We start from the raw sequence: 16,380 nt of genomic DNA, 5'->3' as shown, positions 1-16,380 counted from the left end.
ATCAGTCGCAAACCGCATGTAGGTAGGGGTCTTTAATGATCGTATATTGTCTAATTGAGACTATTGAGTAATATAAACATTTGAAAATTTTGAATGGTAACCAGTATTCTAGATTAAGAAAGCCAAGGGCGTTATATCGAAAAGTAAAAGCGTAAAAACGCGGAATAAAAAGGCCTTATAACGCCAAAATAGGAGAAATAATAAAAAAGGACATTTTGACCCTTTTCAAAAGACGTATTTACGGGAAGAAGAACAAGCTGTATCACGCTTATTATAAGGCGATCGAAAGAAAAAAAAAGTGTTATTAAGACTTCTGAAAATGAGTATAATAATAGGAAATGGAAGGGCATTATAACACACCTTTTTAAAAGCGTTATTATACCTTTGAAAGAACGTTATTACGCTAATTGAAACAAGTGTTATCACGATAGTTGTACATAGGAGTAATAACGCGAAGTGGAAAGGCGTCAATTATAGAGGAATCAAAGCAATCATTATTCATGCAATGCATGTAATATATTAAAACGCTTTTCTGTGTTTCTCCTCGCATAACTATTATGAACCAACCCTCTCACAACAATTGGGAAAATTATGACCCCAGGATTAAAGCCCAAGCAAGGGATAAGCTGGTCAGGTATTGAAAAAGTTCATATTTGAAAATATTTTCTTCTTTTCTCTTAGACGACAAACAGGCAAACTTTTTGCATGAGTATAATAAGTAATGACCCTTCAATTCCATCAAAATTGATAAGGGTGAATTAAAAAAAAATAACCACCAAACTGATTTTTTTGGCAAAATTCAACTACTTATAACATATTTTTCAATTGTATCATCATATTGCAAATGCATTCTAGTTTAAAATCCTAAAGTGGCAATAGAATAGACAATTCGATTAAAAAGTTTCAGAATTTTTATTAGTAAAATTTCTTTCGAAAAAAGAAAATATCATTACACCTTAAAAGACTTTCTAAAATACATAATCACAAGAAATTAGTTTTTTATGCTTCAAAATGGTAAAAGGGGTATAAATGATTAAATCTAGACCTTGAATGAGTATCTTCTCTTGTACATGTGACAAAAAATTGGCTTTTTGATTGTTATTTTACATTATTTTTTCAATTCTGGTTTGATAAGTTTTAATATGAAAAAAATATGAAGTAATAAAATTCCTCAAGATTCACTTTTTTGTCCGTTCAAGTCAATTCTTTTAATCTAAGCCAAAAAAGAATTGTTATATACGAGTTCTCTTACGAAAAATACTAGATTTTGAAGTGACCCTAAGTTACATTATTGTGTTGCACTCCTGACATCTGATATGTATTTTATTTGACATTGTTTTAAAAATTATAACACACAATAACCCATTCTTACTTTGTAAATCAATTTGTCGTGTTGATATTTTTCATCGTTTACAGCAGGTCTTTCATATTTTGAAGACCTTAAAACATGATTATTTGCAAAGTGTAATATATATAAATTGTATTTAAAATATATGTGAAATGATGAAAACTATTCCCTGAATTGACTGTAAAATTTCTGTATTTTGTTGATACACATAGTCTTTTGAACATCAAATAGTATCAAGCATTTTTTTTCAACTTAATTTTTAGTAAAGATAGTTAAAAAGCATCGGTAATTAGAAGCAGTTTTGTTGCACTCCTGACTGCAGCAAAGTTTAAAATTAAAACCATAGAACACAAAAATTCATAAAGTGTTGGCAGCATCAAGTGTTAATGAAATTTTGCAATACTTATAGTCCAATACTTCATAATTAAAACAGATGAAAGTATTTAAAATTCGCATTTTATCTGGAATTATACCCTATTTTATGCCAAAAAACTAGCTTAAATGTATATTTAGAAGATAAAATATATTTTAAAGCATATTTTCCTTGAGAAGACAAACACAGTAACCCACCAGAAAAATTCTACTCATCATTTTTTCTTTATTTTTATTCTTATTGGATGATTTATAATTCTTACATATTTGTTGCACTCCTGACCAAAAGCATTGGGGCCTTTAAAGTAGAATTGTGAAGTGAAAATTACATAAGAACTTGTAACTTCTACCCCTGTGACCTGAAAGTATTTGGAGAGCATTTCAAATCAGCTGAGCAGGCTTTCCAACTCACTAAGGCAATGCGCTCCGGTGATCTTGTGGCAGCGGAACGTATTCGTCAGGCTAAGTCTCCACTAGAATGCAAGTTTATTGGAAAAGCTATTCGTACATCTGATTTTTGGCAGAAGGATGCCCCCTCCATCATGGAGGAAATTATTGTAGAAAAATTACAACAATGATCTTCTCACTTCCTCCACTGCAGATACTATCTATGCCCATTCTGTGTACGATCAATTCTGGGGAACCGGTTTAAACGCCACTCAGACCCTTCACACTAAACCAGAGGCATGGCCAGGTCAAAATAATATGGGTAAGATCATGCTTAAAGTTTCTGAAAAGCTACTTAGAGCTCCAGGACGCACATGGTCTCGCCCAAGGAGAGCAGGCTCCACCAATAAATCAAGTCAACAAGGTCTAGACAGCTACCTTAAGAGGTAACTATCCAGATAATGGCAAACATTAAGCTCCTATCATTTAACTGTAGAGGTTTGAATAATTATGATAAAAGATTAATATTATATGAATGGCTTAATGATATTAAATGTGATATTATTTTTTTACAAGAAACCCATTTTGTTAAAGATCGAATTAATATATATGACTCAAGGTGGCATGGCTCCTCTTATCATAATTTTTCAGATTCGTCACATAGTAAAGGTGTCTCAATATTATTTAGTAAAAAATTTTCGTTTAAAATTCTTAATGTTCATAGATCTGCTGAAAGCAGAATTTTACTGTTGAATATTGAATATGAGAAAAGAGTTATCTCTCTTATTAATGTATATGCTCCAAACTCAGAAAATCAAAGAGAAGAATTTTTCAAAAAAGTTATGAAGTGGGTTTCCCAATACACATTAAATGATGAAAATATCATACTTGTTGGAGACCTTAACTGTAAAGTTTGTAATGAAAAAGATAGAAGTGTGAAAGTTTTTAAAGATTTAATACAGAGATTCAATATGTATGATTTGTGGTCAGACTTGAAATCAGATAAAGCAGGATTAACGTGGTGTGACGGTAGCGACTTGCCTAAAAGTAGAATAGATTATGTTTTTATTAGTAAAAATTTTTGTTTTACTCCTAAGAATATATATTTACGTAAAGCACCAAGTGTATCTAAATGTAGAATGAGCGATCATCTTTCATTAATTTTTAAATGTCCCGTATCATCTAATGAGAGGGGAAAGGGCTTTTGGAAATTAAATACCTCTGTTCTACAAGACCCTGATTACTGTTCTTTGATAAATGACTTTTTTACCCAACTTCCCAGAGATACAGAAAATGAGAATAATGCCCACACTAAATGGGAACTAATAAAACACCGAATAAAGAATATGAGTATTCAATTCTGCACCCCAAAAAATAAATCTTTGAAAAACAGAATACAAAGTATTGAAAAGGATATCGAAAGGATAGAAAATAGTCACTATACACAAATCAACATGATTCATAAAAAAGATTTAGAAGACGAATTAGACAAACTGTATGAATATAAATCTAAAGGTGCACAAATACGATCGAGGGCTAAATGGATTGATGAAGGTGAAAAGAATACCTCCTATTTTCTCAGGCTTAAAAATAAGCATCAATCACAGAATGTTATTAAAACAATAAGAAAAGGCGACCAGATTTACAATAAATCTGATGACATATTAAATCAACTTTGTTTATTTTATGAAAATCTTTACTCATGTGTGGATATTTCAAATGAAGACATTGATAGTTACTTAAATAATATTGACTTTGTAAACAGAATTACAGAGGAGGAAAAATTAATTGCGACCAATTTCCATCTCTAAAAGAATGCGCAGAAGCAGTATATCGAATGAAACAAAATAAATCTCCCGGAATCGACGGTTTACCAGTAGAATTTTACAAAATGTTTTGGAAACACGTTAATAAGTATTTTTATAATGCTTTAATAGCATCTTTCGAAAAAGGTGTACTATCAAAAACACAGAAATGCTCTGTACTTTCTCTAATACATAAAAAAGATGCTTTAGATAAACTTGAAAATTATCGACCAATTAGTCTTACTAATACCGATTACAAAATTATAGCTTTTGTGTTTGCGGAAAGATTAAAACTTGTTATAGATAACTTGATAAACAAAAATCAGACAGGATACATTAAAGGTCGGTTCATCGGCGCTAATGCTAGACTGATATTAGACATTTTAGAATATTGTGAAAAATAATAATAAGGAAGGAATTATACTTTTTGCAGACTTTCAAAAGGCATTTGATTCAGTGGAATGAGGTTTTTTATTTAATACTCTTAAAAAATATAACTTTGGACACAATTTCATAACATGGATTAAAATATTATATAAAAATCCATATTTTCACATAAAAAACAATGGATGGCTCTCCAAACAATGTTCAATGAAAAGAGGAATTAGACAGGGCTGTCCTGTTTCAGCACTGCTACATGTGCATTCCTCTTTGTTATGGAAGTGCTTTCTTTGAAAATTAACTCTACGGAAGAAGTAAAAGGTTTTAGTATCGACTCACTTGAAAATGAAATCAAATGTATTCAACATGCTGACGACAGCACATTTCCTCTACGAGATAAAGCGTCGCTAGAAAATGCATTAAAAATAATAGAAAATTTTGGTAAAGTTTCTGGTACAAAACTGAACATATCAAAAACTGAATGCATCGTTTTAGGACGACTGAAAGAAAGATTTAAACAGGAATCATACATTTGTAAAACCAAAATTAATAGTCAAACAATTAGATGCTTAGGCATATATATTGGAAACGATCAAATTGCATGTAATGAAAAGAATTGGGTGAGTAAACTTAAAGAGTTTGAAAAAATACTAGACTCTTGGAGAAACCGGAAACTTACTATTTTTGGAAAATGTCAGATAATAAATTCATTAATTTTATCAAAACTCATATACACAGCTAGTGTTTTAGATAATCCTGATGGAAATTTTCTTAAAAAATTAAACAGATTGATATTTTCATTTCTTTGGGGAAATCGTGAACGTATTAAACGAAATACACTCATTCGCGAAGTTAATAATGGAGGAATAGGAATTATTGACTTTGAAACGAAAGTAAAGGCATTAAAAGCGGCATGGATTTCCAAAATTATAAATAATGAAAGTAGCTTGAAAGAACTTTTAAATGCATGTTTAGCGCAACAAGGACTTGATATACCCTACTTAGTGCGATCAAATATTACTGATATTGCAGACTTTAATATACTTTATACATGTTGTAAGTTACCTCGCTTTTACAAGGAAGTTCTTTGTGCGTTAAATCAGTGTAAAGCACGAAATGAAATAAATGTATCAGACCAATTCTTACGTGAAAATATATGGTTTAACAAGGACTTTAAATATAAAGGTAAAATGATTTTTTTAAGAATTGGATCGAAAGTGGATACAAATATGTAAAAGATCTTTTTGATGAAAACGGTCTCAAATCTCTCACAGAAATTCAGAAAAAACTTAATAAAACGCAAAACTATCTTTGTGAATACTTAGTTATTAAAACAATCTTTAGTAAATGGCATGATATTAATTCGTGTAATATTCCATATATCAATATTAACAACGCATGGAATTCATTTTCCTTTAAATTTCAAAATAAAAAAGAAAATATTGAAGATTAAACATCAAAATTCTTCTACAAAATTTTATTACAACAAAAGTCACAAAAGCCAATTATGGAAAATATCTGGTCAAAAGAATTTGATATTAATTTTTCAAATCAATGGCAAAAAGTATATGATGAAAAAATTTTTAAAAAATCTTGATAAAAATGTTGCCGAGTTTAATTACAAATTATTACATAACTTGTTACCAAATAATCTCTATCTTAGTAAATGGAATAAAGATATTGATAAATACTGTTCTGTATGTCGTTGTGAAGAGAATTCTAAGCACTTGATCTTTGATTGCAGACAAGTTAAATCAATATGGAACAGAGTCTCTGAAGTCATAGGTATAGATATTAGTTGGAGAAATATTGTTGTGGGTTTCAGTCATGGGATTAACCAAAATACTTTCGTTTTGAATAATGTCATATCCTTTATTGCTTGTAAAATGTTTAAATATAAAATGAAATGTAGAATTCTGCAAAATAACATTACAAATGAAGACATGCTTATTTTTTTGAAAAATGCTCTTATGAAATTTTTTCTAGTGACCAAACGATCTCGAAGTATCACATGCAATTTTCATATTATGCAATCCTTAGCATTAAACTTGTAATAATTGCCATTCTTTTTTCCCATTTTTGATATATACATATGTAATTTATATTTATTTACATTTTAGGAATGACTCTAATTCTTGGCCAAATTATTCGAGTATAACCTGGTTTGGGTCAGTTTACGCTTTATAATCCGCGAAGCGGATTATAAAACAGCGTAAACTGACCCAAACCAGGTTATACTCGAATAATTTGGCCAAGAATTAGAGTCATTCCTTATAATTTAATTCTAAAATCATTAAACAACTGTGGGTGTAAAATTTCGTTGCTTTTTATTAGTTCAAATTTGCCGCTCAATAATACAACCCTAGTAACGGAAGTGATGGGTAGCAAGGGGAGGTAAAAACTGATACATAGTCCTAGCAGCCATGTTGTTTGTTTACATGTGGTAAGATCCAAGTTACTGTTTGAAGTTAAAGGTACATTTATTAAATCTGGAATTTTCCATGAATCCCGAGGACTGGAAATGAGAGGATTGCATGGATACAGACGATTCAGCTGGTTGTCAGGGGGGTGTGTCCCCATACCAAACCAGGTTATACAGAAATAATTTGTGTTCCTTTTTGGATATTAACCAATCAGAGGCTAGAATACAAACAAAATTAAATTATTATAATATAATCTTTGTATGAAGTAAAAGAGGGTGACCTGGCCCTCTATATATACATGTTGCAAAGGGGTGTGTTGGACAATACTTTGTGTTCCCCTTGCAACATACATGTATAATTATCTATCTATATAAATATTATGTCACTATAAAAATAATAATAATAATAATAATTTCATATCAATCGTAGGTTACAAAATATACAAGTATGAAATGAAATGTAGATTATAAAATGAAAACGTAAATGTATATGCATTGTCATTTTTTTTAAAATCATCATTATATCAGTATTATTTATTAGCAAAGGTTAAATCAAATTACCTTCTTTAAAAAAAAAAGTTAGCTGACCAAATATGATTTTTCTTTGTGTTTTGTACAATATAGATATTTCATCTACAATATTTATTTTATTTACAAAAGCATATGTATAGAAATGAAATGTTAATAATGATATATATACATGTATTTTTCTTTATCTAATATTTATAATTTTGTATATTAAATATTGAAAAAATACCGATCCAGGGAGCTCCTGGCACCCCAGGTGAGGTATATACAGAGGGCTTCTGCGGAAGTTTTGCCTCGATATTTTGTTGTATGATATTGAAAATAAATACATGTATATTTTTTTAAAAAAAGAAAAAAAAAGAACTTATTCTGTTGTTTCAGTAAAGTTGAGGAGGAATTACTCGAATTTTATGACAATGTTTTAGTGTGTTTATTTTTAAGGTTCATTAAAAAAATCACAAAAAGATAAAAACACATCTGAATTGATAACATTGAAAAAGGAAGGATTTTAATAAAAAAAACTGTCAATAATTTAGCATTAAATTATACAAAAAGATCATTATTAATTAATGAATACTTCTAAGCATGAATAGAAGTCTTTTCGTCACACAACTTGAATCTTTAAAAAAAAAAATATGTTGCTCTCCTGACCACAGAAATATGGATCTGAAGCACAGACAGATCCTGTAATTGATAAATCTATTTGGTAAAAATGTTCTTTGTGTCTTTATTTTCCGAAATAAAAATCAGAAAATCATATAATGATAATAGTTTTTTCATGCTTGGGAGCAAAACATCAAATGTTGCACTCCTGACATTTTTGGGTATGCAGATATACTTGACTCTCATTAATGCTGCTTGTGATTTATATAAGATTTTTAAGTTTTAAAATGTACATCAGTTATTATTTTACACTTCCAAAATTCCTTTTTGTCTTAATTTTCTATCAGAATTTTACAATTGATGTTTTTTTTTGGCAACACTACATTTTTTCTGTTGCACTCCTGACATGGTATAACATTTTTTTAAACATCAGCCATGACCACAACCTGATTAAACAAAAGTTATGACAGTCCACATTTAAAGCTCAATACTTTGAATATTATCAGGAAAGTCTTTATTTTCAGCATTATTTTTTATTTCACAGATCTCCAAAAAATATTGAAATTTCAAAATGTCACAAAGAGGTGTTGCACTCCTGACAATTTTAGCATCATTTTTGGGCATAACTTTTTTGTTAATTGAGATATCAACGAGATATTTGGCAGGTATTTAGACACTATCTAAAGACATATGCTGAGACATAGAAATCTATTTTCATTGCCTGTATTTTTAGTGTGGGTTGATAAATATGCGTTTGGTCATTTTTTTTAATTCACCCATAAATCCATTTTGATGGAATGCATTAGACACATGTTAGAGTAGGACTAAAGTTAGTAACATATTGTCATTAAAAATAAATTATACCTTTAAAAATCTTTCTCCCTGGAAATCTGGTTGCAAATTGCAAATTGTTTGAATTTTTATCATGAATAATTAATCTACCATATTTGTGAAATATATTCCCAATGGATCCAATAAGATATGAGTCCTTCACCTAACGTCTTTTGAACTGGGTTATGAAGAATTTTCGAAAGATGCTATAATGCCTTTCCATTTCACGTTATTACGCCTTTTCAGCGAATAGTGAATTGTTAATTACGTTCTTAAATCTGATTGCCTGGTTGAAGGACTTGCTGAAGGAAATGGTATTGAAAAGAATAATAAATGTTAAAAAAAAACAACACTTTTTAATCTTTATTTTTTGTATCAATCTTCTATCTCAATCCAATACATTCTTCTAAAAACGTCTAAATTTTAAATGCATTTTGAAAAGATTTTAGCTCTCAGGCGAATGACGTTTGCTTTTGAAGTTTTGTATTTGTAAAATGTACATATACCTAAATAACTACATTTAAACAAGACAAACTCAAGATGTGTAAAAACTCCTTTTCTTAACTCACGACTCATTAAGTTGGTTTGAGAATATGTAGTAAAGTTAAAAAGGAAAATATTCTGAAATATACTAAGGTTTTTCATTCACATTATCACGCCACAGACACTCACTAATATTTTCTTCACAACTCTGTAGCAAATTCTTGTAAAGCAAAGGGTTTTTAATTCCTTAATATAAATCGATGTCAATAATCTACTGTGCTTTAAATTCAACATTGCCGTGGCCAACAATATCAGAAACCTTGAATTGCGTGATTATTGTATTTGTATCTAGTAAATTATTGTAATAGTACTTCATATGTAGTACACTTTTTAACCTTGTACGTGTACCCATATCATAACAAACATTCTTTCAAAATAAAAAGGTGTATTTCCGCATGTTATCTTAAAATCAAGGAAATATTTAGATCCAATTTGAAAATGAGGTTAATTAAATGCGTAAATAATTTTATTTTTTTATATTGAGCTATACAATAATTCAATAACATGTTCAGAGGCACTTAGGAAAAAATACCATTTTGATCATAAAAATTTAAGGTCAGACGACTAAATACGAGGGTTGTCCAAAAAAGTTCGTGGACAATGGCGTTTTTGTCAAAATGAATGGTTCAAGATAAGCTTATTGTAAACCAAAATATTAGTTATGAAAATCCAAGTCGGAATAGTTTGGTTTTTATTGTTTGAACTTAATATTTAGTAAAAATCTCGGTCATTGAAGGTCCCCAATAGTGCGCACGGACTAGGGTTAAAATGCCATGAACTTTTCAATAAAGTGATCTGATTGGAATGATTATTTTCTTTTTAAAACGAGTCAAAGCTGAATAAAAATTTAATATATCACAAATAAAGCGGTTATCGCCATTTTCTGATACCTCTAGTATTGCGTACTAAATAGACAATGAAAATATTAAGTGAAAACCGCAAGAAGTATGTTTCAAAAATTGACAGAAAAAGCGACGTCGGCCATCCGAACGGGACAGCGTCCAATCATACAATTATGGTTAATATGGTTGAAACGTCGTCAAAAACAAAATATTTATTCAAACAACTTAAATTTATTGGAAAAAAATTTATTCTAGTGATTTGTAATTGGTGTATACGATTTTTCAACGGTGTGTAAAATTTCGGAGACACTACAAGAAGTGTAAAACCACTGTTATATGATAAAAATAGGATATATTCCTATTCATGACGTTGTTATAAATATAGCGTCGTCGGGCTGGGCTGTGCATCCTGTGTTTACTAAGTGTTAATATTGATGACGCTCGTAAATTAATGTGTATTGTTTTGAATTTTAAAATTTAAATTAATTATAATCTATACATAAATATAATATTGCACACATTTGGCAATGTGGCATATTAAAGAAAAATAGCGTACGTCTATGAACATGCGATAAAAATTCAAAATTCATATCATGAAATAAGCGTTACGTCAGACTGGCCCGTGCGACTTGCATATACAAATTATTTACACCTATAATGTTCAGTAAATAGTGTGCATTGTTTTAATTTTTTTGTACATTTACTCAATCATGGTCTATATTAAGGTATTATCGTACATGTTTGCCATTGCGGACTTTATAAAGAAATTTAAGCATTTGTCCACGAACTTTTTGGACAACCCTCGTACGTCTAAATACGACTAAATACTATATATTTTTTCTCAAGAATTTGTCATTTAAGTATTGCTACTGAAAAAAGTTTCAGTAGCAAGAACCATATTCGACTGGATTCTCGCTATATCTGAGAGCCCCTATATAAAGCCGCTGACTTGGTCACTGTTCAGTGTAATCAATCGTCACCGGTGTAGAAAGACGTATGCTATACAGCGACAAAATATAACCGTGTACCTATTCTGATGCAGGAGAGAAAGATACCAAAGAAACTTACAACAGTTGCACAGGTCATTGCAGTATACAAACAAACGCTTGTAAATACACGTAACTTCAATAAAATGTAAACAAAGTAATGCACGATAACCAGCACGAACACGGGTAGCCATTCCATGCCGATACCCGTGACAATAAAGCAGTCAGGTGTAACGAATGCGAAGAGTATACCCTGGTGCTGATATCGTAGATAGTAATATCGAAAATGGCATATGCCTATTTACAAGTCGTGTAGCTTTAAGACACGCTTTATTCGAACAACACGCTCTTCTGGAGATGAAAAACAACTATGTTCTCAAAAGATGTGATAACCTTGAAATACATGCCATCTTTGTAGATATGTATTCCTACGTACAACGTATACATGAGCCAAACAATTGTAAAACCAAAGCCAGAATATTTTTAAAGCTTACTTAAATTTGGAAATAGATTACAGTCTTTTACATGTACATGAAAAGACGTTACTTTTTATTATTAGAATATTTGGACCCAGCAGGCATATTTGTATACAAGTTTTCTTTTTCTATTCATTTCGTTCTTTGTAAATATATATTCAAATTTCTTTTTAAAATTGTAATTTCTGGTATAAAAACCCCTCTGTTTTTGGAGGTCCGCGTTTGCTCTGCTCCCACTTTGTTATTGTTTTAGTGGACTTTGAGCTTGAATACTGTTCGTTATCTCCATATTTCATAAACACAATGCAAATTTTTTACATCTTCTGATGTAGGGGTACTGTATTAAACAGTTCAGCAAGTACAACATCTTCCTTTTGTCATTCCTTCTCTCTCTCATATTTGTTATCATTTGTCAATCGTAAATAAACTTTTCTTATTCCTTGATTAATTTTATCAACAAACTTTGTTTGACAATTTCATCTAACAAACAGAAATTTTTTCAAAGAAGTAACTTCTCATGATAAAAAAAACCTTGTGAGAAGAAATACACATTCAATTCGTAAAGGAATAAACAAAGTGTTTTTTTATCTTTTATACATGTTAAAAGACTTTGATTAAAACTAATGATTTATTTACTTCATTTCAAATACATTATCGATCTTCATTACAAATATCTAATATATTTGTTATCATTAAATACAAATTTAAAAAGGGGACAACATCAAAGCAGCATTGAATGGTTAAAAAATTTAGGAACTTTTGTTTTGTTAAATTGCAAATTTGTATTTAATTTCAGATTTAAATACTTTCAATATTTAGGCTTTGAAATTAATGAAGAATTTATCTTAGTATAATACATAAATATAAAATCAATGTGTTTTAACTTACCAAAAGAAAAGTACACATTTGTTGCTGTGGTTATAAGACAAACTATCGCATGTAAAACAAACATAATTGTTTTATGAGAAACGAACATCCATTTAAATTAAAAAGCAATATATAACTGGATAACTGGGGAAAGTGCAGTATTTTTTGTAAACACAGAATAAGGAAGTCAGTTCGGTTCTGCTTCGTCAAATTTGAACAATTTTTAAGAAGGACTGTATCACTTTCAAAATAGCCTGTACCTGTATTTATTTACGTGCGTTATGAAAGATGAGTTATAATGGTTTACTTAAATGTACCTACGTTAACATAAAAATTTTAAGATTCAGTTTAATATTCATGATTTCAATTGATGATCAATTCATATACATGTATACGAAAATGGAACAAAAAGAATGATGTAACGACAAGAATCCATCCAGTCGTATCACCTTTGAAGAAAGGTTTCAGAACTGATTGTTTTGTTTTAACTTCTAATCCTGTTTTGTTTTAATACCCATTTGTGTGTTGTTTCTTTTTCTTCGACAAGCCCCGCCAATTGAAGTGAAAGTCACAGGTCTTTCAGACCAAACCTTAGAAAACGAGCCCCCTTGTCATGGTAGGTGTTTGCATGATAAAGAACTCTTACTACCAATAAATAAAAGGTCTAAATTTGAAGCCCTTCACCGTCTTTAGTTACGTCTATAGAGTGACTGGGGAAAATTCTCAAATGGGACTTAAAACAACTCCGTTGTAATATAATTAATAGAAACTTTCTAATTTAACGATTGTTAAATGAGTTACATTATATATACTGGACAGTTTTCATTTTTAACGAGGCCGAGTCTAATTCAAGTGCGCATGACTTTTTAGTTTCATGCAGTTGATCTGCAACATAACACCTATCCAAATATTGTAATTGTAATACATGTACAAAGTTAACATTATCTGTAACGTTTATGGGTCTTAAAATGTGCTTTTAAGATAATATTAGGAATAAATGCTGAAATGGCTTTCACGACGTCACTGTTCTCCGGTTCTGTAAGCAATGCACATATGCATGACGCTGAAGAATGACACTTGACTCGCTTGAGTATTCAAGACGTCTATGGACATTTTATTAAACACTGTTGACAGAACATCAAAAGAAACATACCAACAATCTAAACATTGCTATTTTTTACCAAAATAATTCATCTGCGCCGATATATACAAAATGTATGCCGCAATATGGCAAAATTAGAGGTACTAGGCATTGGGAAAAAAACTTTGTAATAATTCCTAGACCAAATCAGATAGTTAACTTTTTTGAAATTTCACAATTTGGTGACTTTTTACAATAACTTTCATGTATTTGACTGAAAACGAAATCCCTAGGCCTAGGGCAGAAATACAAAAAATATGGAGAAAATGTGATAATTTGGCGCTTTTCCAACAACTTCCCATAGGGTCCAATAGTTAGATTTGACAACTTTTAAGATGACCGTCTTAGAAATCGGGATGGTAAACATTTGATATTTTTATCTTAAAATAATTCATATATAATAGTAAAAATTCATTCAAGAAAATTTATCCATATATCTATGGTAGAAATAGTTAGACTCTGCCTCGTTAATCTCAGCCCTCTAATATTATCGTTTTAACTCTGGTTTGGGTACTTACATGTACATAAGAATTTATACCTTAAATAATGTCTTTCATTACGTGTTTATAAAAGAAAAAGTATAAATCTGTAATGTTTGTAATTTAAAAAAATTTTTATTTCACATGGTTACATATAAGTATCAAAGCAAAATTAATATTTTTTTCTCTAGATTACTTTAACATTATGGAGAAAGTAATGTGAATTTCTTGTAAAACTTTCTGTAGTTGATCAGTAAAATACACTTAAAAAAAAACTGTTAGTAAATTGGTTTTCTTCATCAGGTATCAGTTAGCGTTAAGAAAATGATTAAGGAAAAGCTAAAAGTCCAACAAAAAAAAAAAAAAAAAAAGTTTATGACTAATTCAAATTTCAATGTAAAACCTAACAAATGTTTAGTAACGATCCACAAAATAATTAATTGTATTACAATCAATGTAAAATTTTAAAATAAATATTTGTCTGCTTATAACTTCCTCGCTGTAGATGAGTAGCACAGTTTAGTAGCTATATACAGGATTCAGATACCTGTCCTTCGTTGGTTCCACATATTCTGTAATGAACTGATCATCAGTGGTGATGTATTCAGCAGGTTCTTGCCCCTCTTCTCTATAACTTCCAGTCAAATGTCCACAAGGGTACAGATACCTGTCGTCAATTGGTTCCACATATTCTGTAATGAACTGGTCATCGATGGTTACGTATTCGGCAGTTTCTTGCCCCTCTTCTCTATTACTTCCAGTCAAATGTCCACGATTTCTGATCACCGAGTAATTGTGTTCCGCGTGCACCGGTGATGTCTGGTACGCATCACTATAAAATTAAATAGATAACATCAGAGTTTGAATAGAAAAAAATCTCTTCTAAGAAAGTTTTATTTGCTACATTTTTTTAGATTTATGTGCCCGACATATGTGACGTTTTCTGGGCGTACATAATTTTAACTCTGGATTCTAGCCCATTGGGTAAATTGTAGTTTGGTATCCATTGTAAACCCTATGGACGTTTACACGAAAGATCTACAGGAATTATAAGGTTTTCTTCTGACGTGACTGAAGACCCACCAAACTGATTATCATGGGCTTTCGTCCATCTCTGCGAAACTACTGTTTGAGTAAATGAGACAGAGTCTCATGGCCCTAGGGGTAGGGAGGAGCAACAATAGGGGGATCAAAGTCTTATATGGAATTGTATAGGGAAAAATCTTTTAAAATCTTCTTCACAGGAACAGTTAAGTGATATGCAAGATCTGTAGGTAGTACAGATTCACGTTTGCTCAAATTTCGGCACCCTGAGATAGGGTCAAACCACTGTAAGGGATTGAAGTTTTTTTTAGGAATATATATATATATGGAAAATTCTTCCAAAGAACAGCAGGGTTAACATACAATTTATAAGCATCCTTATGTAGTGCAGATTCAAAGGACAAGGTATGGTAATGGCCGAATTTGGCCCCTTATTTGATGTAAAAATCAGAACACAGTAAGAACTGTGATAGTTTGTAGTTAAGAACTTAAAATGATGCTTGTTTTAAAACCAGCACTAATTTTGATTCAAAGCTTACACGGAGACCACAGGAGGGTGCAGAAGTAGGACATTTTCCCGAATTTCCTCAATTCTGGTGGAATTTTGTCAAATTTGAGATACTTTTCACTTCGGGAAACATAGAGCACAAGCTTGCCTATCTGAGATTTTTATACACAAGATGCATCTGATACTAGTGTATGAAATATATAAATTTGGTAGATAGGCAAGATTGTGCTCTATGTTTTCTGAAACAAAATGTGTTGCAAAATCCATGGAAATTTGCATAAAAATGAGAAAATTCGTAAATTGACATATTTTCTGACCTTCCCGTGACCTCTGTGTATCCCATAACTTAAAACCAATACTCATTTTCTGACAGGGGTGACAACAGGTTTTTATTGATAAACTGTTGCATCATACTAAAAGACGCCCCAAACCAGGGGCCAAAAAGGGGTCTTAGCCTATCTTGTCCTTTGTAAAAATCCTGGCCCTCAGAAGGGAGGGATATATATATATATATATATATATATATATATATATATATATATATATATATATATATATATATATATATATATATATATATATATATATAGGTTACCGTTGTATATTGTAAAGCTTCTGAAGATTTTTAATGAGAGCGCTAAAGCTTTACGGAGAATTCTTGTGTTTTCTTTTTATATTTGTTTAATATATATATATATATATATATATATATATATATATATATATATATATATATATATATATATATATATATATATATATATATATATAGTTCAAAGATTGTTCAAGGTATGGACCCAGGGGCTAAGTTTGAACA

Source organism: Saccostrea echinata, unplaced genomic scaffold, assembly GCF_033153115.1.
Source record: "Saccostrea echinata isolate AGI-Se365-2 ecotype Australia unplaced genomic scaffold, CSIRO_AGI_Sech_v1 ptg000025l, whole genome shotgun sequence".
In the NCBI taxonomy this organism is placed as follows: Eukaryota; Metazoa; Mollusca; class Bivalvia; order Ostreida; family Ostreidae; genus Saccostrea; species Saccostrea echinata.
This window is presented reverse-complemented; position numbering follows the sequence as displayed.